Here is a 27,381-nt window from a genome sequence, read left to right on the forward strand (position 1 = left end):
AGATAGAGAAATGAGAAGCCAGTGTAGGGCTGGGCGATATGGCCCAAAAAAATTATAAAAATTTTTTTTTATATCAGTCGATATCGATAATTATCACGATAAATGTCTTTCAAGTTTAAAGGCAGATTTTTGCTCCTAAGTGAAAGTTGTAGAAAACAGAGCGTTAATTGTGGTTTTAAACTACTCTTTATTGTCAGAACATATCATGACAAACAGGTGAACACTTCACAAATCTGAGGTAAAGCATTCAAACATTTTCCGTCAACACCGTCAGTTTTTCCGTCAACACTGTCAGTTTTTCCGTCAACACCGTCAGTTTTTCGTCAACAGCGTTGGATGTTTGTATGTTTTTGTAAATTTTTTGGGGAAAAAAAATATTCTTCCTTCAGTTTATGTTGTTTTTGTAATAAAGGACCATTTGATCTACATCCTCTTATGTTTTATTTATTTAAGGAATTTGTTTTTACAATATTGAAATTAAAATCAAAGTTTGAAAATGCAAATATTTAGAAATCTGAGTTTTCAGAATAGTTTTTTTACATATCAGAGTAACTAAACACTATTACAATATACTTCAGAACTTTAGATTCTTGTTGGATTTGAAGAATTAAAATTGTATACTTTTTAGTGTGTCTGACGGAGTTGACACAAATCCAGTTTACATTTACATTTAAATTTAGTCATTTAGCAGACGCCTTTATCCAAAGCGACTTACAAATTAGGACTAATATAAGCGAGTCATCATAAAGAGGCAAAAAACAACAACAACACAAGAAGTGCTCAAAATACGAAGTTCAGGTATTATTCAGAGTAGTATAAGCCTGATAAGTGATGTTTCAAAGGAAAAAACATTTTTTTAAAAAAAAATTTATGAGGTTAAGTGCTCACCGAAGAGATGGGTTTTTAGCTGTTTTTTGAATGTTGTCAGGGATTCTGCATTCCGGATGAGGGTGGGGAGAGCGTTCCACCAGCATGGAACTGTGAATGAGAATGTTCTGGAAAGTGATTTTGTGGCTTTCTGTGATGGAACCACGAGACGTCGCTCGTTGACCGATCGTAGGTGTCTGGTAGGGATGTAGACTCGTAGGAGTGAGTGAAAGTAGGAGGGAGCTGAGCCTGTGATGGATCTGTAAGCAAGCGTCAATGCCTTGAACTTGATGCGAGCAGCGAGAGGTAGCCAGTGCAGAGAGATGAACAGAGAAGTGACGTGGGCCCTTTTGGGCTCGTTGAAGACAAGACGAGCTGCAGCATTCTGGATCATCTGTAGGGGTTTGGTTGCACATGCTGGAAGTCCAGCCAGAAGGGCATTGCAGTAGTCAAGCCTAGAGATGACCAGGGCCTGGACGAGAAGTTGTGTTGCATGCTCAGTTAGGAAAGGCCGGATCTTCCTGATGTTGTGCAGTGCAAACCTGCAAGATCGAGCTGTCTTTGAAATGTGGTCTGTGAAGGTCAGCTGGTCATCAAACGTTACTCCAAGATTTCTGACCGACCTTGATGGGGTGATTAATGATGATTCTAGCTGGATGGTGAAGTCGTGCTGTAGAGACGGATTGGCAGGGAGGACGAGAAGCTCAGTCTTTGCCAGGTTGAGCTGCAGGTGATGAAGGGAAACATGTTTATTTGTTAAAAATGTGTTTTTATTTAGAACCTGTTCCTTTACATGGTTAAATAGCTAAGACCTTTCTCTGCAGAAACATATAACTCTAATTGATATAGTGTGTATTTAAAAAAAAAGTTTTTTAAAACGTGTTTTGTCCCGACTCTCAAGAATCAGTGATTTATATTATATATACCGGTAAATATAAATATTTTATAAATAACACTTTTCTTAAATATATGCATGTGTGTGTATTTATATATACAAAATAATTATACACAGTGCACACATTATTTCGGATGCGATTATTTATTGCCCAGCACAATTTTTTTGTAAATCGTATATTTTCTTATTTATTTATTTATTGTAAACATATTTTTCCCTTAAATATGTTGGTTCCCTTGCATATTGTAAATAAATAGTTTGTGTGCAATTCAGTTAAAAAATGCGTCCTTGCTTTGTACACCTAACCTGGTAATGACAGGTGTTTTTGTATGTTTTTATCTAAGCCAACAGATGTGATTGAGTCTATTTTTAAACTGTTCTCTAGAAACTTTACTTTTGCATGAACAGTACTTTTAATGTAGCTAAACGGGAATACAATGTTAATATAGTTAAGATTTATTACTAATGTTATTACAATATCACTAAAATAGGTCTGACATCACACCAGTGAAATATAATTTCATCTCAAATTACACTGTAATTTCATCTCAAATTACAAACACAGCTGTGTTAAAGTCAATGGCTACCAACATTCTTGTTAAACAGAAGAAGAACAAGTTTAGAACAACCTGAAGGTGAGTAAATAAAATAGTTCAATACTTTTATTCAGCAAGGATGCATTAAAATTATCAAAAGTTACAGTAAAGACATTTATAATGTTACAAAAGATTCTATTTCAAATAAATTAAATTTAACTTTCTATTCATCAATAAAAATAAATAAATCGTAAACAACAGTTTTCAAGATTGATAATAAGTAATGTTTTTGAGCATCAAATTAGCATTAGAATGATTACAAATCTTACCGATCCCAAAACTTTTGAATGGCTGTGTGTGTGTGTGTGTGTGTGTGTGTGTGTGTGCGTGTGCGTGTGAGAAACATAATAAAACATATGTATACAACGTGGCCCTTGACACCAAGCAACAGTGTCAGGTATTTTGACCTTAGTTACATTATTGCCAATACGCGAAAAAAAACAACGTTTAAAAGTTTAAAAACGTTTTTTTTTTTTACGTTTAACATTATGATATCATTCGTGCTTGAACTGAGTGAAAATTAAACTTAAGCAACGAGGGCTTCTGCGCGATCATGATGCTTTTACAACTAATTTACAACTAATTAATGTTTTAAGTTTGCGGTATTCACGGAGCAAGTAAACTGCGCATGCTCCATGACCTTGCGAACAAACCACGCCCTTGTGTTGTCGTCAGACTCGAAACCCCAAGCATTTAGTCTGAGCCTAGGCGGGCCTGGAAAAATTTTACCGCGCGCCTGCATTTGAAATAACGAATTTGCACGTGCAAAAAACGCGATATGTGAACATAAGTGACGGTGTCACTAAGTCGTGCCGAAAAAGTTTGGCCACGTCGAGAGGAAATTAATCTCCACAGTCATCTGGAACGCAACCTCAGGGAGCTATATGAAGACTTCAAAAAGTGTAAGCCCAAATCTACCAAAACTGCTAACGTAATGCCAAGTAACAATAACAGAGTCTCACAGACAACCATTAATCAAAGTGTTGCATGTGTAATGTTAACTCCTTATGAAAAAACTGAGATATTCTTCTGAAGATCAGAAGAATATCTATTAGCCTACCTGTTTATTTTAGTATGATCATTACATATATAAATGATAAAAAAAACTTAATAAAAATAGCATTTATCTAGGGAAATGTTATATAGCAAGAAACATTGTTATCGCAATACTCAACAACATCGCATATCGCACATTTTCCCAGTATCGTGCTGCCCTATTGGACATAATCACCGATTTATTCTGAGCAAGGATTTCCTTTTTCTTTACATTGAATTTTGATTAGATGTTGACATTGGGATGCTAAAGTAACACACATTGGTTAAAGGCATTTACAAAAGTCCAAAGACTTGGGAGGTCTTTCATGACCAAATTTTCAAGACTATTATTGTGCAGCAAATTGCAGAGGTCTTTTACAATGGATACCTTCAGAGCAGAGGTATATGATTTCAAATAAATGGCTACACCGTAGGTAATGCATATTCAAACCTTAACCAAAATATTACCATAGGCAGGTAATTGACTGTTATCAGATTACTGAAAGTTTATAAACCTACTGAATGAAGGGGTGGCTTGCTGTTCCTCATTGCCCTTAACCTTGTCATGTTTGTTTTGAATTTAATTCATGGCTGATGTAAAGACCTAAATTAATAACAATCTCTTTTTATTACAGTGGGAAAACTTGGCCGCCACAGTGGGTGACGGAGGAGAACACCAAGAATTAAGGAAATGTTCAATCCCATTGCTTTGTTCCATAAGCTATGTTTATGTTGTTATACAGTATATAAAAAAAAAATCAAAAGCCTGAAAGACTATCACTTTGTAGCAATCACATGCTGTGATTGCAAAAGCTTGACAGATCATCTCTCTCTTTCACACATAGATAGATAGATAGATAGATCGATAGATAGACAGACAGAAAGACATACAGATAGACAGACAGAAAGAAAGACAGACAGAAAGACAGATAGATAGATAGACAGACAGAAAGACAGACAGATAGACAGACAGACAGAAAGATAGAAAGACAGAAAGATAGACAAACAGAAAGAAAGACAGAAAGACAGATAGATAGACAGACAGAAAGATAGTAACGACAATGACTATGACATGCGGTCACATGCTGGTCAAATTAGTAAATCCTGATCTCCAAGTCTGCTTGAACGGTCAAAATTGCATCTTTGTGGCTCCCCCGAGGGACATTTGAGTCACATAAGGAAACCCTGTTTTCTTAGAATCCCCTCTAAAACCCCCATTTCAGCTCTGGACTCCCTGCGACTTCTACAACCTCACAGACTCGTGACATTCCAGAACACACACACACGTACACACACACACACACACACGAAAGCCACTAAAGTGCAACGTCATGTAGAAATATGGCTCTTGAATGTATACCTTCCGATATGGATGTGTGTGATTAGCTTTGCCTTATAATAGAGGTGTGTTTTGCTAGAGTAAAATCTTGAATTCTAAATGTTCATTGAAGGGAATTCCTCAGTCGTGTCTTGTTGTAACCCTAACTCAGACCATAAAACTTTACGACCCAAGCCTCAAAGGCATTCCAGAACAACACACACACACACACACACACACACTCTGGAACTTTGGAAACAGATACTCTTCCACATAACAAGCCACTAAATGTTTGATACGTATTCCTATGTTTCTCAAAGTGTCGTCATTTGCCATAACGGAAACACTGACAATTTTATTGTGTGTTTAATCAAGCTTTATTTGTGTGTAATGAGGCATATGAACGTAATGTCATGTGTGTCCAATATCTACCTGTAATTCTTGGTATCTGTCTGACCGCCCTGTTTTAATTCAACCAGTCCCGCACATAGTATTACAGTAAGATGTATTGTTCCAGGTGTACAATCTTAAGAAGAAATATGAATTCTTTCTCTCATAAGACATATGGTGAAAGTAGGCGTTTTCTTCTTCACACAAAGAGAATTTTCCCGCTTCAGAAAAGACAATCTGATTCGCTGTCGTTCCAAGAGGGGGCGTAAACAGAGGTCTGATAAAACGTCAGAAGCCCTCTCATCTCTTCTCTCTCATCTTTCCGCTTCCAACTCATCCAACTTCTCTGGACCCTCCTCCCCGGCGCAGCGCTTCTCCAAGGAACATCTGAAGGAGGCCCTGGCCTTCTCCATCGAACGAACCCATGTTCCAGTCGTAGCTGCCGGTCTCTGCAACTAAGATTTCCAGCCTCTCCCATCCCGGGAGACGAATCTGAACTTTCTCGGTAACATCACATTCAGTGAGCCTTTCAAGCTTCCCGCGACACCGGAAGACGCAGCAGAAACAGGACACCATCCTCGCTTCTTGCATCAGCTTCAGCCTGACCAAAAAGAGCACTCGCAAGTATATTGATTCCTATAAAAGCTGTTCCAGGTGTCTAGGTCTTAGGTCTGTGGACTAAGTTACCCTCTATCTTCCCTCTATATCTTTCTTTCTTTCATTTCATGTTTTTGTGTTCGGTTAAATGTTTATTGGTTTGTTTGCATTTTTACGTACGTTTATGTTTGTAGTTTATATAATCTCTAGTGTGTGCCATTTTATTAATAAACCCATTTATACTTTTAATTGTCTCTGTGTTTGAAAACCCACCTTATAAAAGTCAATGAAACTTCAAGATCTAAGCTACAAGCTCGATATTGACTACCTTGAGTAGTTTTAATTCATAAACTCAGAAAGTTTGATATTCGCGGCCAGAAGATAAAACTTTCGTGGAGTTTAAAAGGGATACCCCTTCTTAACTGTAATGATCAGACAGTACAGAACAAGGTAATCTCGAAAATTGATAAAATAAATGTACATGCGACTTATGAATTATGACCATGCGTTATAAATATTAATATTCCCTATATTCTTGAGCTAATTCACATTTACCCCGAGTCGTTTACGTTACATTATTATGGTGGAGAATGCGGGCAGTTTCAAACTTTGTTTGGTGGACAAATTCAGTTTCAGTTGAATGTGTATTATGGCTATTTAATAATTGTACGCGCGTTTTGAAGTGTGAGATAAGTCGCCAAGGCGAACTCACCCAGCTGATCGCGGGCACAAAGCCAGCCCAGCTCTGCTAAAACTGCAGTCCATGACATTACATCTGTCTCTGTAAAGACGAAGCAAAACTCTTTGCAGTTGATACATGTAACATGATTTAAACCGACTAAATGAAGACGAAGGATCTCTTTTAGGACGAAGACGTAAATCTGATAGTTTTCAGTCGTAATAGGCCTTATGATATACAATACGTTAACGATAACTCCTGGTCAGAAATTGGCCTCGCGATCCAATTTCGTAAACCTACGCAAAAATCATAAAAGTGCTATTTTGATTAATGCTTATGGGAGATGAGCAGATGATAAGTCCTGCTCACAGCTGTTCTGATGCCTGGTGTGCTCACAGCTTAAGTAAATTGATGTTCAACGCCTGTTTGCTCACAGTTTCTAGTGATTAAAACACGAAGTTTTAATACCTGTTGTTATGTAAACCGTTTTATATGTATAATATGTAATTGGAGACCAGTTTTATGAATTAAGAAAACGGATGATAATCCCTGTTCTCCTTCTTTAAACCGTCTCATGTGTATAATATATAATGTGTAAATTGGAGACCAGTTTTATGAATTAAGAAAAGATGATAATCCCTGTTCTTATTCTAAAACCGTCTCAATGTGTAATGCATAATGTGTAATTCCTGTTAGTCACATGTTGTGAAACTCGCGTCAGTCTTCCGCATGCAACAGAAGCGCAAAACACCACGTGATTCCAAAAAAAAAAAATCTGCTGAATTACGCCACTGACCGACACTAGAGGGCAGCCTCTAAGTCTGGGGCAGTTCTCAAATTACGCGCCCCCAACCGACGTCATCCTGCGTGAGCGTCGCCTCCCACTGACGTCAGCCTGCGCGAGCGCAACTACGCCATCTCGTGGCGTTCTAAGATAATACTTGCTTTCAATTTCTTTTTCTCTCTGCATTCATTTTTCTCTCTCAAATACTTAACTGCATTCAAGCTTAGCTTATGCTGATATTATTTGGAGTTAGACAATTCCTTTTTCTGTTTTTGACGGTCACACTTTAAGTTAAGTTCGAAAAAAAAAAGGAAAACTTTTCGAATTAAAAACTTAGATTTGATTCACTCAGTTCATTGATAGGTCCACCTAGGAAGAAGCACGCCACCGTGTGGCGATCTTGGGTCGACTTATCAATATCTGTTTAACCCCCAGTCTGCAATTGAAGTGTCTCCTTGCTCCCCTTTTCGTTTGATTATTTTTATGACCCATACTAATAACCTCAGTGTTATTGTAAGGATTATAGGAAGTCATTCCGAATTTCAGTTTTGATTATTTTTAGTATTGATACATCACTGTTATCATTCTAATTTTCTTTCCTTCCTTATTATTATTATTTTGGACCTCTCCTTGCATGCTTATTTGAATTTTAATTTAAACAAGTTTGCATTTTTCAAATTGTGTCTATTCAACCAGGTGGACCACTGAGAGGAAACACGGCCCTCACCCTTGTGGCACAAACCCACTGCCGGGGCCTTTTCCTCTGCCTGCGTCTCAAACCTGTGTTGTTTATTCAAATTTTATTTCATTGATAATTATTTTTCTCTTCCCTCTTTCTCCAGTCTCTCCAAGGGCGGGGGGTAGGTTATTCTGATAATTACAACCAATTATCGTAATTTCCTTTTTGTTGTATCATTATTTTGGTAAAGCCTTTGCCTCTGACTCCTGCATACATATTTACTCAATTTGATGAAACCAGAAAGCCTTAATTTACTTTAAGTCTAACATTTTAATCCCTCATTGGGTATCTATTGGCAGGACTCAGTCAGTGCACTGTGGTGATCCGAAAGTCATCCCTGGTGGTTTCCGGTGGGCGGGGATCATCTGTCCGGCGTTACTGACACTGCGCTCTGTCTGGTGTTGGAACCGTCAAAGGGTCTGACCGCGCCCGCTGGTTTCCACCTGGATGACCTCTATTCACCCCAGGTAAACTAAAATTTGATAGAACCCATCCACTTATTAGGAACCACAGAATACTAGCTATTCCTTCGGGTGTATTTTTAGTGCTTGGACTCACCTTTCTCTCTCTAAGACACACCTTCTTTCGAGGTCCTGTCCCGATAACCCACGCATCTCCTGGCCCGATCAGGAACTCTCGCAGTGTTAATAAGGCTTAGGCCTCTTTATTTTATTTTATTTTTATCTTATTTGATTTATTTTCCTTAAATAACGCTCCCCGTGTTATTGTTTGCGACATTTCATTGCAGACCAATTCACTTCCTTGTGTTGTGTTTCCCTCTGATCTTCCCTACCTTCAACCTTGTCTCTTTCTCCACTCTGTGTGATTTGTTCCTTTCATTTCACTTAAACACAGAACCTAAGAGAGACCCCAGGAAAAGCTGAATAATAGAGTGACGATCAAAGCGGGCGTCGCTAGACGACCCCCCCAGGCTACCGCCTGTCCAAATTTCTATTGTGGGTCTCATCCATACCCACGAAATTGGCTCAGCTAACTGTCGGCATCAGTTAGCCCCGAAATTCTCATAAACGGCATAGCCCGTATGAGTATAGCTCATTAACCCTAAAACAAACTTGCATTGTGTCTCTTTTTGTGTGTGCTGTGCTTCTCTCACCACAGTAAGCCGAGATGTCGAGCTCACCCTGTCCTGCAGTCCGCTGGGACGACCTTGAGGCATGGCTGAGGGACATAACAAAGACCGTGCTGCCCCAGGACCCACATCGCTCGAGCCAAGAGCAACGGGACACAGACCTGAGCCAGTTCGAGCCCCATGATCCAGCCCAGACATACAGCCACGAGCAGCTGTCCAAAATCTTCGGAGACCTCGCACTCAAACTCGTCGCCAGGGCCCGGGACAGCGAAAGGAGCAACGCCGACCTGCAGCAAAAGACAGCCGCACTACAGCTCCAGGCCACAGAAGCCCGGAAGGACCGAGCCCACACACAGAGTCGGCTAGACCAGCTAATCTTCCTGACCGAGGAAGAGGACGAGACGGACACAACGCTACAACAGGAAGTTGAAAGACTTCAAAATGCCCTGGACGATCTTCGTCGGCACACAGACCTTACCACAGAGAATCAACACCGTTCCAGGCCAGCAGGTGGCGGCACGACTGTGACGGTGCCCGTCCAAAGCGTCGGACCGACCGCTCGGAAAGATTCTGGAACCAGCATCACCCGGCGTCCAGAACTCCAAGCCCAGACCGTCGAACCTGTAACCACTCTCTCCAGAACACTGGTGAGGCAGAGTCTTCTTACATCACAGATGAAGACAGTGCAGCCACGTCTGACACAGACACAGAAAACGAACACTGACACCTACTGCTTCAAGGTCCTGACTGACCTGCAGTTGAGTAACCAAACCAATGTCTGCGCCACATACAGACAACCCACCCACCCACCCTAACCATTGCAGTGATTACACAGCACAAACGAACTTTACCAACTACACTGCACGCCTCAGAGCCGCTAAAACGCTACCTCCGCTGTGTACAAAGAAAGTCATGCGGGCCTCTGATGAACAGACTTTTCCTATGCCACCACTAACCCCTCCACCACCCTCGCAGGCCATCCGAGCTCACTGACAACCAGTGCCTCAGACAGCTGTCTGCCACCACGCACATGTTGCGTTCACAAGACTTCAATACGCATTGTGCACCTGTTGCCATCACAGCGCCACAGCTCGTAAAGCCACAAAGCACAAGGGGGGGGGGCAGGCGTAACAATGACGCCACATGTGCCAAAAAGCCATGCATGGGACATCAAAGCATGTGGCATACCAACCTCAGCGAACCAAAAAGACTGTCCTAAACCAACTAAGGACCTCCATCGCTGGAATTTTTTTTTTTTTTCTCCTTCTCTCTCTCTCTCTCCCTATCGCCTCTAACAGGATGCAGGCCGCAGTGGTTCGCGAGAAAGCAGCCACACTCACCAGGTCTGGCATCCGGCATCGCACGGAGAGAGCAACCCTGAGTCCTGAACACCAAGGCAGGACTCGCACTCAACACAGTCCCTCCAAGCATGGGCAACCGCCCAGCCTGAACACCTCACCTGTGTCCATACCTGGACCGCAGCTGACGCTGCGCTGTGTACCTCCACAGCAACCGACCACGCCCTGACTCCCGTCTTGGCTTTCACCCTGTACCAGACCCTACCAAATGTGAGCAGCCACAGCAAAGCTCACAAAGCCGTGTCTGGTGGTTTCCTATGGAACCGCAAAAAGGGGGTCCCGATCCGGGGCTCGCCTAAACCTCATTTGACCTGAGTCCTCAGTCATCAGCCGCTTGCCATCGACCATTGCGCTAATTCGTTGTTCGATAAAGTCCTTCCGAGGTCTTTATCTAACAAAAAGGGGGATATGTAACGACAATGACTATGACATGCGGTCACATGCTGGTCAAATTAGTAAATCCTGATCTCCAAGTCTGCTTGAACGGTCAAAATTGCATCTTTGTGGCTCCCCCGAGGGACATTTGAGTCACATAAGGAAACCCTGTTTTCTTAGAATCCCCTCTAAAACCCCCATTTCAGCTCTGGACTCCCTGCGACTTCTACAACCTCACAGACTCGTGACATTCCAGAACACACACACACGTACACACACACACACACACACGAAAGCCACTAAAGTGCAACGTCATGTAGAAATATGGCTCTTGAATGTATACCTTCCGATATGGATGTGTGTGATTAGCTTTGCCTTATAATAGAGGTGTGTTTTGCTAGAGTAAAATCTTGAATTCTAAATGTTCATTGAAGGGAATTCCTCAGTCGTGTCTTGTTGTAACCCTAACTCAGACCATAAAACTTTACGACCCAAGCCTCAAAGGCATTCCAGAACAACACACACACACACACACACACACACTCTGGAACTTTGGAAACAGATACTCTTCCACATAACAAGCCACTAAATGTTTGATACGTATTCCTATGTTTCTCAAAGTGTCGTCATTTGCCATAACGGAAACACTGACAATTTTATTGTGTGTTTAATCAAGCTTTATTTGTGTGTAATGAGGCATATGAACGTAATGTCATGTGTGTCCAATATCTACCTGTAATTCTTGGTATCTGTCTGACCGCCCTGTTTTAATTCAACCAGTCCCGCACATAGTATTACAGTAAGATGTATTGTTCCAGGTGTACAATCTTAAGAAGAAATATGAATTCTTTCTCTCATAAGACATATGGTGAAAGTAGGCGTTTTCTTCTTCACACAAAGAGAATTTTCCCGCTTCAGAAAAGACAATCTGATTCGCTGTCGTTCCAAGAGGGGGCGTAAACAGAGGTCTGATAAAACGTCAGAAGCCCTCTCATCTCTTCTCTCTCATCTTTCCGCTTCCAACTCATCCAACTTCTCTGGACCCTCCTCCCCGGCGCAGCGCTTCTCCAAGGAACATCTGAAGGAGGCCCTGGCCTTCTCCATCGAACGAACCCATGTTCCAGTCGTAGCTGCCGGTCTCTGCAACTAAGATTTCCAGCCTCTCCCATCCCGGGAGACGAATCTGAACTTTCTCGGTAACATCACATTCAGTGAGCCTTTCAAGCTTCCCGCGACACCGGAAGACGCAGCAGAAACAGGACACCATCCTCGCTTCTTGCATCAGCTTCAGCCTGACCAAAAAGAGCACTCGCAAGTATATTGATTCCTATAAAAGCTGTTCCAGGTGTCTAGGTCTTAGGTCTGTGGACTAAGTTACCCTCTATCTTCCCTCTATATCTTTCTTTCTTTCATTTCATGTTTTTGTGTTCGGTTAAATGTTTATTGGTTTGTTTGCATTTTTACGTACGTTTATGTTTGTAGTTTATATAATCTCTAGTGTGTGCCATTTTATTAATAAACCCATTTATACTTTTAATTGTCTCTGTGTTTGAAAACCCACCTTATAAAAGTCAATGAAACTTCAAGATCTAAGCTACAAGCTCGATATTGACTACCTTGAGTAGTTTTAATTCATAAACTCAGAAAGTTTGATATTCGCGGCCAGAAGATAAAACTTTCGTGGAGTTTAAAAGGGATACCCCTTCTTAACTGTAATGATCAGACAGTACAGAACAAGGTAATCTCGAAAATTGATAAAATAAATGTACATGCGACTTATGAATTATGACCATGCGTTATAAATATTAATATTCCCTATATTCTTGAGCTAATTCACATTTACCCCGAGTCGTTTACGTTACATTATTATGGTGGAGAATGCGGGCAGTTTCAAACTTTGTTTGGTGGACAAATTCAGTTTCAGTTGAATGTGTATTATGGCTATTTAATAATTGTACGCGCGTTTTGAAGTGTGAGATAAGTCGCCAAGGCGAACTCACCCAGCTGATCGCGGGCACAAAGCCAGCCCAGCTCTGCTAAAACTGCAGTCCATGACATTACATCTGTCTCTGTAAAGACGAAGCAAAACTCTTTGCAGTTGATACATGTAACATGATTTAAACCGACTAAATGAAGACGAAGGATCTCTTTTAGGACGAAGACGTAAATCTGATAGTTTTCAGTCGTAATAGGCCTTATGATATACAATACGTTAACGATAACTCCTGGTCAGAAATTGGCCTCGCGATCCAATTTCGTAAACCTACGCAAAAATCATAAAAGTGCTATTTTGATTAATGCTTATGGGAGATGAGCAGATGATAAGTCCTGCTCACAGCTGTTCTGATGCCTGGTGTGCTCACAGCTTAAGTAAATTGATGTTCAACGCCTGTTTGCTCACAGTTTCTAGTGATTAAAACACGAAGTTTTAATACCTGTTGTTATGTAAACCGTTTTATATGTATAATATGTAATTGGAGACCAGTTTTATGAATTAAGAAAACGGATGATAATCCCTGTTCTCCTTCTTTAAACCGTCTCATGTGTATAATATATAATGTGTAAATTGGAGACCAGTTTTATGAATTAAGAAAAGATGATAATCCCTGTTCTTATTCTAAAACCGTCTCAATGTGTAATGCATAATGTGTAATTCCTGTTAGTCACATGTTGTGAAACTCGCGTCAGTCTTCCGCATGCAACAGAAGCGCAAAACACCACGTGATTCCAAAAAAAAAAAATCTGCTGAATTACGCCACTGACCGACACTAGAGGGCAGCCTCTAAGTCTGGGGCAGTTCTCAAATTACGCGCCCCCAACCGACGTCATCCTGCGTGAGCGTCGCCTCCCACTGACGTCAGCCTGCGCGAGCGCAACTACGCCATCTCGTGGCGTTCTAAGATAATACTTGCTTTCAATTTCTTTTTCTCTCTGCATTCATTTTTCTCTCTCAAATACTTAACTGCATTCAAGCTTAGCTTATGCTGATATTATTTGGAGTTAGACAATTCCTTTTTCTGTTTTTGACGGTCACACTTTAAGTTAAGTTCGAAAAAAAAAAGGAAAACTTTTCGAATTAAAAACTTAGATTTGATTCACTCAGTTCATTGATAGGTCCACCTAGGAAGAAGCACGCCACCGTGTGGCGATCTTGGGTCGACTTATCAATATCTGTTTAACCCCCAGTCTGCAATTGAAGTGTCTCCTTGCTCCCCTTTTCGTTTGATTATTTTTATGACCCATACTAATAACCTCAGTGTTATTGTAAGGATTATAGGAAGTCATTCCGAATTTCAGTTTTGATTATTTTTAGTATTGATACATCACTGTTATCATTCTAATTTTCTTTCCTTCCTTATTATTATTATTTTGGACCTCTCCTTGCATGCTTATTTGAATTTTAATTTAAACAAGTTTGCATTTTTCAAATTGTGTCTATTCAACCAGGTGGACCACTGAGAGGAAACACGGCCCTCACCCTTGTGGCACAAACCCACTGCCGGGGCCTTTTCCTCTGCCTGCGTCTCAAACCTGTGTTGTTTATTCAAATTTTATTTCATTGATAATTATTTTTCTCTTCCCTCTTTCTCCAGTCTCTCCAAGGGCGGGGGGTAGGTTATTCTGATAATTACAACCAATTATCGTAATTTCCTTTTTGTTGTATCATTATTTTGGTAAAGCCTTTGCCTCTGACTCCTGCATACATATTTACTCAATTTGATGAAACCAGAAAGCCTTAATTTACTTTAAGTCTAACATTTTAATCCCTCATTGGGTATCTATTGGCAGGACTCAGTCAGTGCACTGTGGTGATCCGAAAGTCATCCCTGGTGGTTTCCGGTGGGCGGGGATCATCTGTCCGGCGTTACTGACACTGCGCTCTGTCTGGTGTTGGAACCGTCAAAGGGTCTGACCGCGCCCGCTGGTTTCCACCTGGATGACCTCTATTCACCCCAGGTAAACTAAAATTTGATAGAACCCATCCACTTATTAGGAACCACAGAATACTAGCTATTCCTTCGGGTGTATTTTTAGTGCTTGGACTCACCTTTCTCTCTCTAAGACACACCTTCTTTCGAGGTCCTGTCCCGATAACCCACGCATCTCCTGGCCCGATCAGGAACTCTCGCAGTGTTAATAAGGCTTAGGCCTCTTTATTTTATTTTATTTTTATCTTATTTGATTTATTTTCCTTAAATAACGCTCCCCGTGTTATTGTTTGCGACATTTCATTGCAGACCAATTCACTTCCTTGTGTTGTGTTTCCCTCTGATCTTCCCTACCTTCAACCTTGTCTCTTTCTCCACTCTGTGTGATTTGTTCCTTTCATTTCACTTAAACACAGAACCTAAGAGAGACCCCAGGAAAAGCTGAATAATAGAGTGACGATCAAAGCGGGCGTCGCTAGACGACCCCCCCAGGCTACCGCCTGTCCAAATTTCTATTGTGGGTCTCATCCATACCCACGAAATTGGCTCAGCTAACTGTCGGCATCAGTTAGCCCCGAAATTCTCATAAACGGCATAGCCCGTATGAGTATAGCTCATTAACCCTAAAACAAACTTGCATTGTGTCTCTTTTTGTGTGTGCTGTGCTTCTCTCACCACAGTAAGCCGAGATGTCGAGCTCACCCTGTCCTGCAGTCCGCTGGGACGACCTTGAGGCATGGCTGAGGGACATAACAAAGACCGTGCTGCCCCAGGACCCACATCGCTCGAGCCAAGAGCAACGGGACACAGACCTGAGCCAGTTCGAGCCCCATGATCCAGCCCAGACATACAGCCACGAGCAGCTGTCCAAAATCTTCGGAGACCTCGCACTCAAACTCGTCGCCAGGGCCCGGGACAGCGAAAGGAGCAACGCCGACCTGCAGCAAAAGACAGCCGCACTACAGCTCCAGGCCACAGAAGCCCGGAAGGACCGAGCCCACACACAGAGTCGGCTAGACCAGCTAATCTTCCTGACCGAGGAAGAGGACGAGACGGACACAACGCTACAACAGGAAGTTGAAAGACTTCAAAATGCCCTGGACGATCTTCGTCGGCACACAGACCTTACCACAGAGAATCAACACCGTTCCAGGCCAGCAGGTGGCGGCACGACTGTGACGGTGCCCGTCCAAAGCGTCGGACCGACCGCTCGGAAAGATTCTGGAACCAGCATCACCCGGCGTCCAGAACTCCAAGCCCAGACCGTCGAACCTGTAACCACTCTCTCCAGAACACTGGTGAGGCAGAGTCTTCTTACATCACAGATGAAGACAGTGCAGCCACGTCTGACACAGACACAGAAAACGAACACTGACACCTACTGCTTCAAGGTCCTGACTGACCTGCAGTTGAGTAACCAAACCAATGTCTGCGCCACATACAGACAACCCACCCACCCACCCTAACCATTGCAGTGATTACACAGCACAAACGAACTTTACCAACTACACTGCACGCCTCAGAGCCGCTAAAACGCTACCTCCGCTGTGTACAAAGAAAGTCATGCGGGCCTCTGATGAACAGACTTTTCCTATGCCACCACTAACCCCTCCACCACCCTCGCAGGCCATCCGAGCTCACTGACAACCAGTGCCTCAGACAGCTGTCTGCCACCACGCACATGTTGCGTTCACAAGACTTCAATACGCATTGTGCACCTGTTGCCATCACAGCGCCACAGCTCGTAAAGCCACAAAGCACAAGGGGGGGGGGCAGGCGTAACAATGACGCCACATGTGCCAAAAAGCCATGCATGGGACATCAAAGCATGTGGCATACCAACCTCAGCGAACCAAAAAGACTGTCCTAAACCAACTAAGGACCTCCATCGCTGGAATTTTTTTTTTTTTTCTCCTTCTCTCTCTCTCTCTCCCTATCGCCTCTAACAGGATGCAGGCCGCAGTGGTTCGCGAGAAAGCAGCCACACTCACCAGGTCTGGCATCCGGCATCGCACGGAGAGAGCAACCCTGAGTCCTGAACACCAAGGCAGGACTCGCACTCAACACAGTCCCTCCAAGCATGGGCAACCGCCCAGCCTGAACACCTCACCTGTGTCCATACCTGGACCGCAGCTGACGCTGCGCTGTGTACCTCCACAGCAACCGACCACGCCCTGACTCCCGTCTTGGCTTTCACCCTGTACCAGACCCTACCAAATGTGAGCAGCCACAGCAAAGCTCACAAAGCCGTGTCTGGTGGTTTCCTATGGAACCGCAAAAAGGGGGTCCCGATCCGGGGCTCGCCTAAACCTCATTTGACCTGAGTCCTCAGTCATCAGCCGCTTGCCATCGACCATTGCGCTAATTCGTTGTTCGATAAAGTCCTTCCGAGGTCTTTATCTAACAAAAAGGGGGATATGTAACGACAATGACTATGACATGCGGTCACATGCTGGTCAAATTAGTAAATCCTGATCTCCAAGTCTGCTTGAACGGTCAAAATTGCATCTTTGTGGCTCCCCCGAGGGACATTTGAGTCACATAAGGAAACCCTGTTTTCTTAGAATCCCCTCTAAAACCCCCATTTCAGCTCTGGACTCCCTGCGACTTCTACAACCTCACAGACTCGTGACATTCCAGAACACACACACACGTACACACACACACACACACACGAAAGCCACTAAAGTGCAACGTCATGTAGAAATATGGCTCTTGAATGTATACCTTCCGATATGGATGTGTGTGATTAGCTTTGCCTTATAATAGAGGTGTGTTTTGCTAGAGTAAAATCTTGAATTCTAAATGTTCATTGAAGGGAATTCCTCAGTCGTGTCTTGTTGTAACCCTAACTCAGACCATAAAACTTTACGACCCAAGCCTCAAAGGCATTCCAGAACAACACACACACACACACACACACACACTCTGGAACTTTGGAAACAGATACTCTTCCACATAACAAGCCACTAAATGTTTGATACGTATTCCTATGTTTCTCAAAGTGTCGTCATTTGCCATAACGGAAACACTGACAATTTTATTGTGTGTTTAATCAAGCTTTATTTGTGTGTAATGAGGCATATGAACGTAATGTCATGTGTGTCCAATATCTACCTGTAATTCTTGGTATCTGTCTGACCGCCCTGTTTTAATTCAACCAGTCCCGCACATAGTATTACAGTAAGATGTATTGTTCCAGGTGTACAATCTTAAGAAGAAATATGAATTCTTTCTCTCATAAGACATATGGTGAAAGTAGGCGTTTTCTTCTTCACACAAAGAGAATTTTCCCGCTTCAGAAAAGACAATCTGATTCGCTGTCGTTCCAAGAGGGGGCGTAAACAGAGGTCTGATAAAACGTCAGAAGCCCTCTCATCTCTTCTCTCTCATCTTTCCGCTTCCAACTCATCCAACTTCTCTGGACCCTCCTCCCCGGCGCAGCGCTTCTCCAAGGAACATCTGAAGGAGGCCCTGGCCTTCTCCATCGAACGAACCCATGTTCCAGTCGTAGCTGCCGGTCTCTGCAACTAAGATTTCCAGCCTCTCCCATCCCGGGAGACGAATCTGAACTTTCTCGGTAACATCACATTCAGTGAGCCTTTCAAGCTTCCCGCGACACCGGAAGACGCAGCAGAAACAGGACACCATCCTCGCTTCTTGCATCAGCTTCAGCCTGACCAAAAAGAGCACTCGCAAGTATATTGATTCCTATAAAAGCTGTTCCAGGTGTCTAGGTCTTAGGTCTGTGGACTAAGTTACCCTCTATCTTCCCTCTATATCTTTCTTTCTTTCATTTCATGTTTTTGTGTTCGGTTAAATGTTTATTGGTTTGTTTGCATTTTTACGTACGTTTATGTTTGTAGTTTATATAATCTCTAGTGTGTGCCATTTTATTAATAAACCCATTTATACTTTTAATTGTCTCTGTGTTTGAAAACCCACCTTATAAAAGTCAATGAAACTTCAAGATCTAAGCTACAAGCTCGATATTGACTACCTTGAGTAGTTTTAATTCATAAACTCAGAAAGTTTGATATTCGCGGCCAGAAGATAAAACTTTCGTGGAGTTTAAAAGGGATACCCCTTCTTAACTGTAATGATCAGACAGTACAGAACAAGGTAATCTCGAAAATTGATAAAATAAATGTACATGCGACTTATGAATTATGACCATGCGTTATAAATATTAATATTCCCTATATTCTTGAGCTAATTCACATTTACCCCGAGTCGTTTACGTTACAATAGATAGACAGACAGACAGATAGATAGAAAGACAGACAGACAGATAGACAAACAGACAGATAGACAGACAGATATATAGATAGACAGACAGACAGACTGATATATAGATAGACAGACAGACAGACAGACAGACATAAAGACATAAAGATATATAAATATATAAATAGATAGATAGAAAGACAGACAGACAGACAGACAGACAGATATATAGATAGATAGACAGACAGACAGACAGACAGACAGACAGACAGACAGACAGATATATAGATAGACAGACAGAAAGACAGACAGACAGACAGACAGACAGACAGACAGATAGATAGATAGATAGATAGAAAGACAGACAGACAGATATATAGATAGACAGACAGATAGACAGACAGACAGATATATAGATAGACAGACAGACAGACTGATATATAGATAGATAGACAGACAGAAAGACAGACAGACAGACAGAAAGACAGATAGATAGACAGACAGACAGAAAGACAGATAGATAGACAGACAAATACTGTAGATAGATAGACAGACAGACAGACAGACAGACAGAGAGATAGATAGAAAGACAGATAGATAGATAGATAGACAGACAGACAGAAAGATAGACAGAAATACAGACAAGACAGACAGACAGATAGATAGACAGACAGAAAGACCAATAGACAGACAGACAGACAGATATACAGACAGACAGATAGATAGACAGACAGACAGACAGAAAGACAGACAGACAGACAGACAGATAGATAGATAGATAGATAGATAGATAGATAGATAGATAGATAGATAGATAGATAGAAAGACAGACAGACAGACAGATAGATAGACAGACAGAAAGACAGAGAGATAGATAGACAGACAGACAGAAAGACAGATAGATACACAGATAGATAGGTACAGTAGATAGATAGACAGACAGACAGACAGAAATAAAAGACAGATAGATAGATAGATAGATAGATAGACAGTGTAGCATATGGGCTATGAATCATTCGTTCATTTTATTCTGAATTAACAAATTCGGTCTCTCTGTGTTTTCTAAGCACATTCCTTCCCAAAACGTTCTTTGCTAAGCTTACTAAAGCTTGTAACCTCCTGACTCCCAAATACAAATCATACGCTGGCTCCAGAGAGACTGGAGCAAATGGACTTTTACCACACTAATCGCACCTCAGAGACACTCCAGAACCTGAAACTAACATTCCTCTCTGCACCAAAGAGATAACGAAACTTTCTCCTGCTACGTGACATCACACCCCCACACACACACACAAACATCCCTTTGTGTTAGAACTTAAGATAGAAATATCCCTTGTAATATATGTACAATTCCTTTAGGCATGTGTGGTTAGTTTGCTTTATAATAGAGGTGTAGTTTTCTAATGTGTAACTTCGAATCTTAAGTGTATTTCTAAAGAATGAATCTCTAACAGGATCACATTCCTGTAACATTACCTCTGCTAGGTCATAAACTTTATGACCCACCCCCAACGGGAATTTCAAGGGGAACACAACTCATTTGAATTCCGACAAAGAAAGAGGAATAAACCCTGCAATCATATATTTTCTATAGGTATAGCCACTTAAGAAATGTATAAACATGGATTTGATTTCCCTGTGTCATAGTAGCCGATATCAGGGCTTGATAGTCGTGTGAGGAAACCTTAAATGTGTGTAATTCTGCATATCTCATGTAACGTTGTATTACTATAATCTTCAGGTGACGTTTGATATCTCTGTATTTCTCCCAATCTAAGGGAGTCGAATTCCGATAACAGAATGCAGTAATGTACATTGTTTTACACATTTCATATTTATGGAGCCGAAAGGCTTAAGTCAAACACCGCTGGAATTCGAGCCAGGAGGCTGTTCCAAACAAACAAAGGAATCTTCCCGCTCGAAAAATCTCGACAGATGATTTGCCCTTCCCGTAAAAAGGGGCGGGGACGGGATTCCCTCAAAAGACGGAACTCGCCTGTTTCTCGCTCTCTCTCTTTCGGAAAACCCTTCTCTCTTTCGGAAAACCCTTCTCTCTTTCGGAAAACCCTCTCTCCTTCGGAAAGCTCTCTTTCCTTTTTGACGAACCTACTTCAGTGAGAAGATACATGGCTCCCTTTTAGGGAGCGTTCTCCGTTTCTCTTTTATTTTTCTTTAAAGGGATAGTTCGCCCAAAAATGATATTTAAGCCATGATTTACTCACCCTCAAGCCGTTCGAGATGCATATGTCAATCTTTTTTCAGACGAACACATTTTCAGTTATTTTAGAAAATGTCTTAGATCTTTCAGTGGTTATAATGTGAAGCAATGGGGTCCAGCTGCTTCAAGTCCGAGAATGTGCATGCATCCTTCACAAAAATAATCCATCCGGCTCCAGGGGGATAAACGAAGGCCTTCTGAGGGTAATCCGTGCGGTTTTGTCGTAAAAATATACATATTTAAAACTTTATAAACGAAAATAACTGGCTTCCGGTGGCGGTCGGCGCGCGTTCATGGAGATGGATGCTGGCGTAGGACGTAGCGTAGGAAGCGTCGTGACGTAGAACGAACGTAGAGTTTTGTTTTGCTCTGCTCTCTGGCTGCGCTGTCACGTTCGTTCTACGTCACGACGCTTCCTACGCTACGTCCTACGTCATACGCCAGCATCCATCTCCATGAACGCGCGCCGACCGCCACCGGAAGCCAGTTATTTTCGTTTATAAAGTTTTAAATATGTATATTTTTACGACAAAACCGCACGGATTATCCTCAGAAGGCCTTCGTTTATCCCCCTGGAGCCGGATGGATTATTTTTGTGAAGGATGCATGCACATTCTCGGACTTGAAGCAGCTGGACCCCATTGCTTCACATTATAACCACTGAAAGATCTAAGACATTTTCTAAAATAACTGAAAATGTGTTCGTCTGAAAAAAGATTGACATATGCATCTCGAACGGCTTGAGGGTGAGTAAATCATGGCTTAAATATCATTTTTGGGCGAACTATCCCTTTAAGTCTTTTCTTTATTTTCGTCTTCGGACTCAGTGAAGCAAACGCAGCAGGCAACTTCACCTCAAAGAAAAAGACTCTCTTTGAAATGCCCGCGACCGCGCTCCTCTTCCTTAAGGACGTGCACGGGAATTCCTGGCTCCATGGCTCCTTAGGGAGTCCTCATCTCCGTTTTATTTTCTTTACTAAGTTTTATTTTCATATTCGCCTCTCCCTCCACAAAGGGAGATTAACTCTGAATCACTTATTTGGTAACCACGTTCAGTGAACCTTTAAACTTCGCGCGAGTCTGCTCGCACCGGAAGACACGAAAGAGCACGCCCTGCTCCTAAGGAAACACACGCACGACTCTGCGTTCTTCAGCAACAAAGAGAACCATTTTGCAAGATAAGTTTATTGAACTTTTAATGTAATCTGATTTCTTGTTGTCTCTCAAAGGTTACCTGGCCTGTGATTTTGCGTAACTGTGATCTTTCTTTGATCGCACATGTTTAGTTTCACTTTCTCTCATCTCTCTCATTTTCCGGTCTCATCTCTCTCATTGTCCGATCTCTCTCTCTCTCATTTTCGTTATTCGTTTAGTCTTGTATTTGTTTACGTGTATACATACATATTTACTCTGTGTGAATCGTAGTTATGTATTCATTAGTTCAATTATTAAATTCCATATATTCCTGATTGTCTCAATGCTCATTTAACAAAGTCAATGAAGATGTTTCGATCTTAAGCTACATGCTTTATCTTGTTACGATTTCAGTAACCTAATTTTATAAACACAGAGAGTTGGGTTTTTTTTTCAAGGCCAGAAAAAATACTCTTTCTTGCGTTTGTAAGAAGGATAATTTTCTTTGAGAAGTTGATAAGTTAATCTTACGTTTAATGTTTGCTGGACAAACAGATTGTTTGATAACTAAATTAATTCCATTAAAAGTTATCCCATAACTTCGATTTGAAATAAGACTATTGATGTAGTAATGACGAACCATAAGCCGTTATGGTAATCATTCATATATCGATCTAGTTTCAGCTTCGATAAATTAAGGTAACTGTAATATGCAAAATATTAATCATATTCATGATTAATTATTAAAATTCCCTGTAGATCATTTGAGCTATTTGTTAAGGTACAACCCAGTGTTGCTACAACAGACAGACACAGAAAGACAGACAGACAGACAGACCGACAGACAGACAGATAGATAGACAGACAGACAGACAAACAGACGATAGACAGACAGACAGACAGACAGACAGAAAGACAGATAGATAGATAGACAGAAAGACAGACAGGTAGATAGATAGACAGACAGACAGACAGACAGACAGATAGAACGACAGAAAGACAGATAGATAGATTGACAGACAGACAGACAGACAGACAGACAGAAAGACAGATAGATAGATAGACAGAAAGACAGACAGACAGATAGACAGACAGATAGACAGACAGACGACAGATAGACAGACAGACAGAATGACAGACAGACAGACAGACAGATAGACAGAAAGACAGATAGATAGATAGATAGATAGATAGATAGATAGATAGATAGATAGATAGATAGATAGACAGAAAGACAGATAGATAGATAGATAGATAGATAGATAGATAGACAGACAGAAAGACAGATAGATAGATAGATAGATAGACAGACAGAAAGAAAGACAGATAGATAGATATATAGACAGACAGACAGATAGACAGATATATAGACAGAAAGACAGACAGGTAGACAGGTAGACAGACAGACAGACAGACAGACAGACAGACAGACAAATAGATATATAGACAGAAAGACAGACAGGTAGATAGACAGACAGACAGACAAATAGATAGATAGACAGACAGAAAGACAGATAGATAGATAGACAGACAAACAGACGATAGATAGATAGATAGATAGATAGATAGATAGATAGATAGATAGATAGATAGATAGATAGATAGATCTGCACAATGTTAATTAAATACCTCTCAATGTTACATTTTTATATCTAACATTCAGATTATGGTGTAAAAATATGGATTATTGAATTCACGGTGTTAATGTGGTGTTCTGTGATCTTTCCTGCTCGTTGTCACTTAAGTGTCTCAAACCGTACATGTAGATCTACACACCGAGTAACAGGGAAAATCAATATTAGAGATTTTTCAGAAAAGTTAATGATTATTTTATGTATTTCTATAGAGATTTACCTTCACAGGAAGACAAACAGACACTGTTCGAGACTCAAAAGCGATATGACGTCATGTTTATTATGGTCTGGCACAGCCTGTCAACTGTCGTAAAACATCCAGTCTCTAATATAGTGCAGAGCACGCATGTCATCTCAGCACTTTAACAGAAAATCGAAGGTTTGCTTACTTTTTCTTTTTTCTTCTCCTTCACTGTCTCCAGGTAAAACAGCACCGCCGGTTTCTGCCAGTTTTCTCGTTAGATGTTTACTTTACATTAAGGCTGAAAGTTTGTATCAAACGCAAGAGGGCAGCAGAGCATCACTTACTCACATCGCTGACACAATAAAACACCTCGGAACTACATCTACAAAACTCAGATTGGTTTCAAATATACAGTACCGACCAGCAATTTGGAAGCATTAGGCTACTATTATTAATGGATTTGAAAGAAGTGTCTTATGCTCATCAATGCTGCATTTATTTGATCAAGAGTACAGAAAAAAACAGTACTATTGTGAAATATTATTACAATTTAAAATAATGGTTTTCTATTTTAATATACTTTCAAATTTAATTTATTCCTGAATTTTCAGCATCATTACTCCAGTCTTCAGTGTCACATGATCCTTCAGAAATCATTCTAATATGCAGATTTATTATCAATGTTGGAAAAAATTGTGCTGCTTAATATTTGTTATAACCTGTGATACTTTTCTCAGGATTCACTGATGAATAAAAAGTTAAAAAGAACAGCATTTATTTAAAATATAAATATTTTCTAACAACAGCCTACCGTTCAAAGTTTTGTGAAAAAAATGAGTACTTTTATCCAGCAAAGTCCTTTTAAACAATTTTAATCTTTACTATTTTAAATAAATGCTGTTCTTTTTAACTTTTTATTCATCAGTGAATCCTGAGAAAAGTATCACAGGTTATAACAAATTTTTTAGGCAGCTGTTTCCAACATTGATAATAAATCATCATATCATATATATATATATATAATTATACTGAGAATCTTTAAAAGTGTATCATTGTATAAATTTGTTGAAATGTATGTTGGCATACTTATATTAATGATAAACCCGTTCAGGCTATAAGGTGTAAAGGCTTCACTTGGTCATCTGCAGATCTCAGTCATGCTAGCTTTACAACTTTCTTTTAGTTACTTTATTAAACATTTAATTCCCAACTAATGTAATTGCAATGGGTGTTTTCGGCAGTTGTCTGCTTGGTTAAGCAGCGTCTGAGTCGAGCAGAACTATCTGTCAGCTAGTATTCTGTGGCATCATGACCTTTATCAAACCTCTTCTGATATTCATAAATCATCATCATCAACTCTTATACTGTCTGTGAGCCACTGCACACCCATCAGTTTCATAAAAAAAGCTGACGTCTTTACACAAACAACACGTACGTACTTGTTCTCTCCCTTTTTTCACTCTGTATATTTTGTAAAGTCTTGTGTGTGTTTGTGCGGCTGTAGTCTGGACACTGACTGATCACCGGTTGTGTGTGTGTTGTCAGTGTGGTCAGAGCTGGTTGAGCTGGATGAGGTGGAGGCTTCTGTGTGCTTCTGTGTGTGTCCATCGAGGTGGTTCCTCCTACACCGCACCGACCCGGCTCCTCCGAGAGCAGATCTGCTCACTCCTGCTGAGGGACAGAGAGAACACTAGATCCGATCATCAGATCAGTCCTGCTCCTGGAGGAACACTGGCAGCTCAGATCAAACACTCCTGAAGCCGCTGGTCCTCAGAAACACTGAAGATCTGCTGGAGAGAAGATGACTGACACTCTGCAGTGGATCCTCACAGGCGCTTACATATTCTGCTTTTTGCCAGGGAAACAATCTGCTTTTAAGTAAAAAATAGATGTAAAAAAGAAGAAAAAAAAGAAATGCAATGAGGCGTTAATTTACACAAAAATGCATTTGAATGATTGTTATTAAACCCAATTGGTGATTAGTGTGTTAACTATAGAAGTTTTTGTGGATTCTCGTCTATTTAATTTATGATGTGAAAAGAAAAAAAATGGACATCCATCTATCTATCTATCTATCTATCTATCTATTAGTCCATCTGTCTCTTAAAGGTTTAGTTTTCAAGATTTACTCACCCTTAAGTCATCCTAGGCATTCCAAGACATTCTTCTTTCTGACGAATACAATCAGAGTTATATAAAAAAATGTCCTGGCTCTTCCAAGCTTTATAATGGCAGTGAATGGCCGTTTCTGTTTTAAAGTCCATAAAAGTGCATCTGTCCGTCATAAAAGTGCATCTATCCATCATAAATGTGCATCCATCCATCATAAATGTGCATCCATCCATCATAAAAGTGTATCTATCCATCATAAAAGTGCATCCATCCATCATAAAAGTGCATATATCCATCATAAAAGTGCATCTGTCCATCATAAAAGTGCATCTGTCCATCATAAAAGTGCATCCATCCATCATAAAAGTGCATATATCCATCATAAAAGAAAATTTAGCAAACTTTTTGAGTGCACGCTGGCGCGCCTAGTTGCCGCTACTCTCCGGTGAATTTTTTAAGTTTTAATGTTTTGATTGTCTACTTGTAATACTGGACTGTGGATTTTCACTCATCCAACCATTAATACTTAGTTTATTTTGCTTTACCGTGAGTGAACACGTATTTACCTCCGGCTTCTATTCTGCTCTGCTTCTGTAATTGCTTACTATGTGGACCAACGCTATTCACGTTTGGTCTGCACTCATCTGGACTCTATCAATAGTCCTTCACCAACCTGTTGCTGGTCTGCACCAGTACACAGCCGCCGAGCTCCTCTGGATCCGCCACCTACCTGGATCTCGACCGGCTTCACTGCACCTCGATCCGGACAGCGCTCATCTTTTCCGCCGGAGATACATCCACCGCGGGTCACGTAGGAACCTTCACTACGAAAACTCCACTGCAATTAAATCCTTTTGGTCCACTTCTCGCTGTCGTCCTCATAGGAATTCCAGCCGGGCAGCTGATCATTCCTCGTTGGCCAGCCTAGCCAGGTCGGCTAACACCACTAATGGATGTGGCAACACTACCGTCAACTTTGGCTTCCTCAATATCTGCTCTCTCACTGGAAAGGGTCATTTCATCCACGATCTTATCAAAGATCGTGATCTTGACTTCATGTGCTTATCTGAAACTTGGCAACAGCCAAATGACTTCTCCCAAGTTAATGACGCTACTCCTCCGGGTTTTGTTTACCTCTGCAAACCACGCGGTTCTCGCGGAGGAGGTCTCGCGATAATTCATCGCGAGAAGTGGAAAGTCTTGCCGGTGTCTGTTCC

General features: G+C 41.2%; 2 long non-coding RNA genes across 3 annotated transcripts in view; both read right to left on the reverse strand.

Annotated features, from left to right (window-relative positions):
- The window catches only part of LOC309512805, a 159,193-nt gene that overhangs the window by 18,022 nt on the left and 113,790 nt on the right, over positions 1 to 27,381 (reverse strand). The window lies entirely within an intron of this gene.
- LOC309513143 lies at positions 868 to 25,921 on the reverse strand. Its single transcript, XR_014211339.1, has 2 exons — positions 24,258 to 25,921; positions 868 to 1,591 (listed from the first exon to the last, which is right to left on the reverse strand). It is a non-coding gene; the product is annotated as an uncharacterized lncRNA (long non-coding RNA).

This window comes from Leuciscus leuciscus (assembly GCF_965113295.1).
Source record: "Leuciscus leuciscus genome assembly, chromosome: 1".
Taxonomy (NCBI): domain Eukaryota; kingdom Metazoa; phylum Chordata; class Actinopteri; order Cypriniformes; family Leuciscidae; genus Leuciscus; species Leuciscus leuciscus.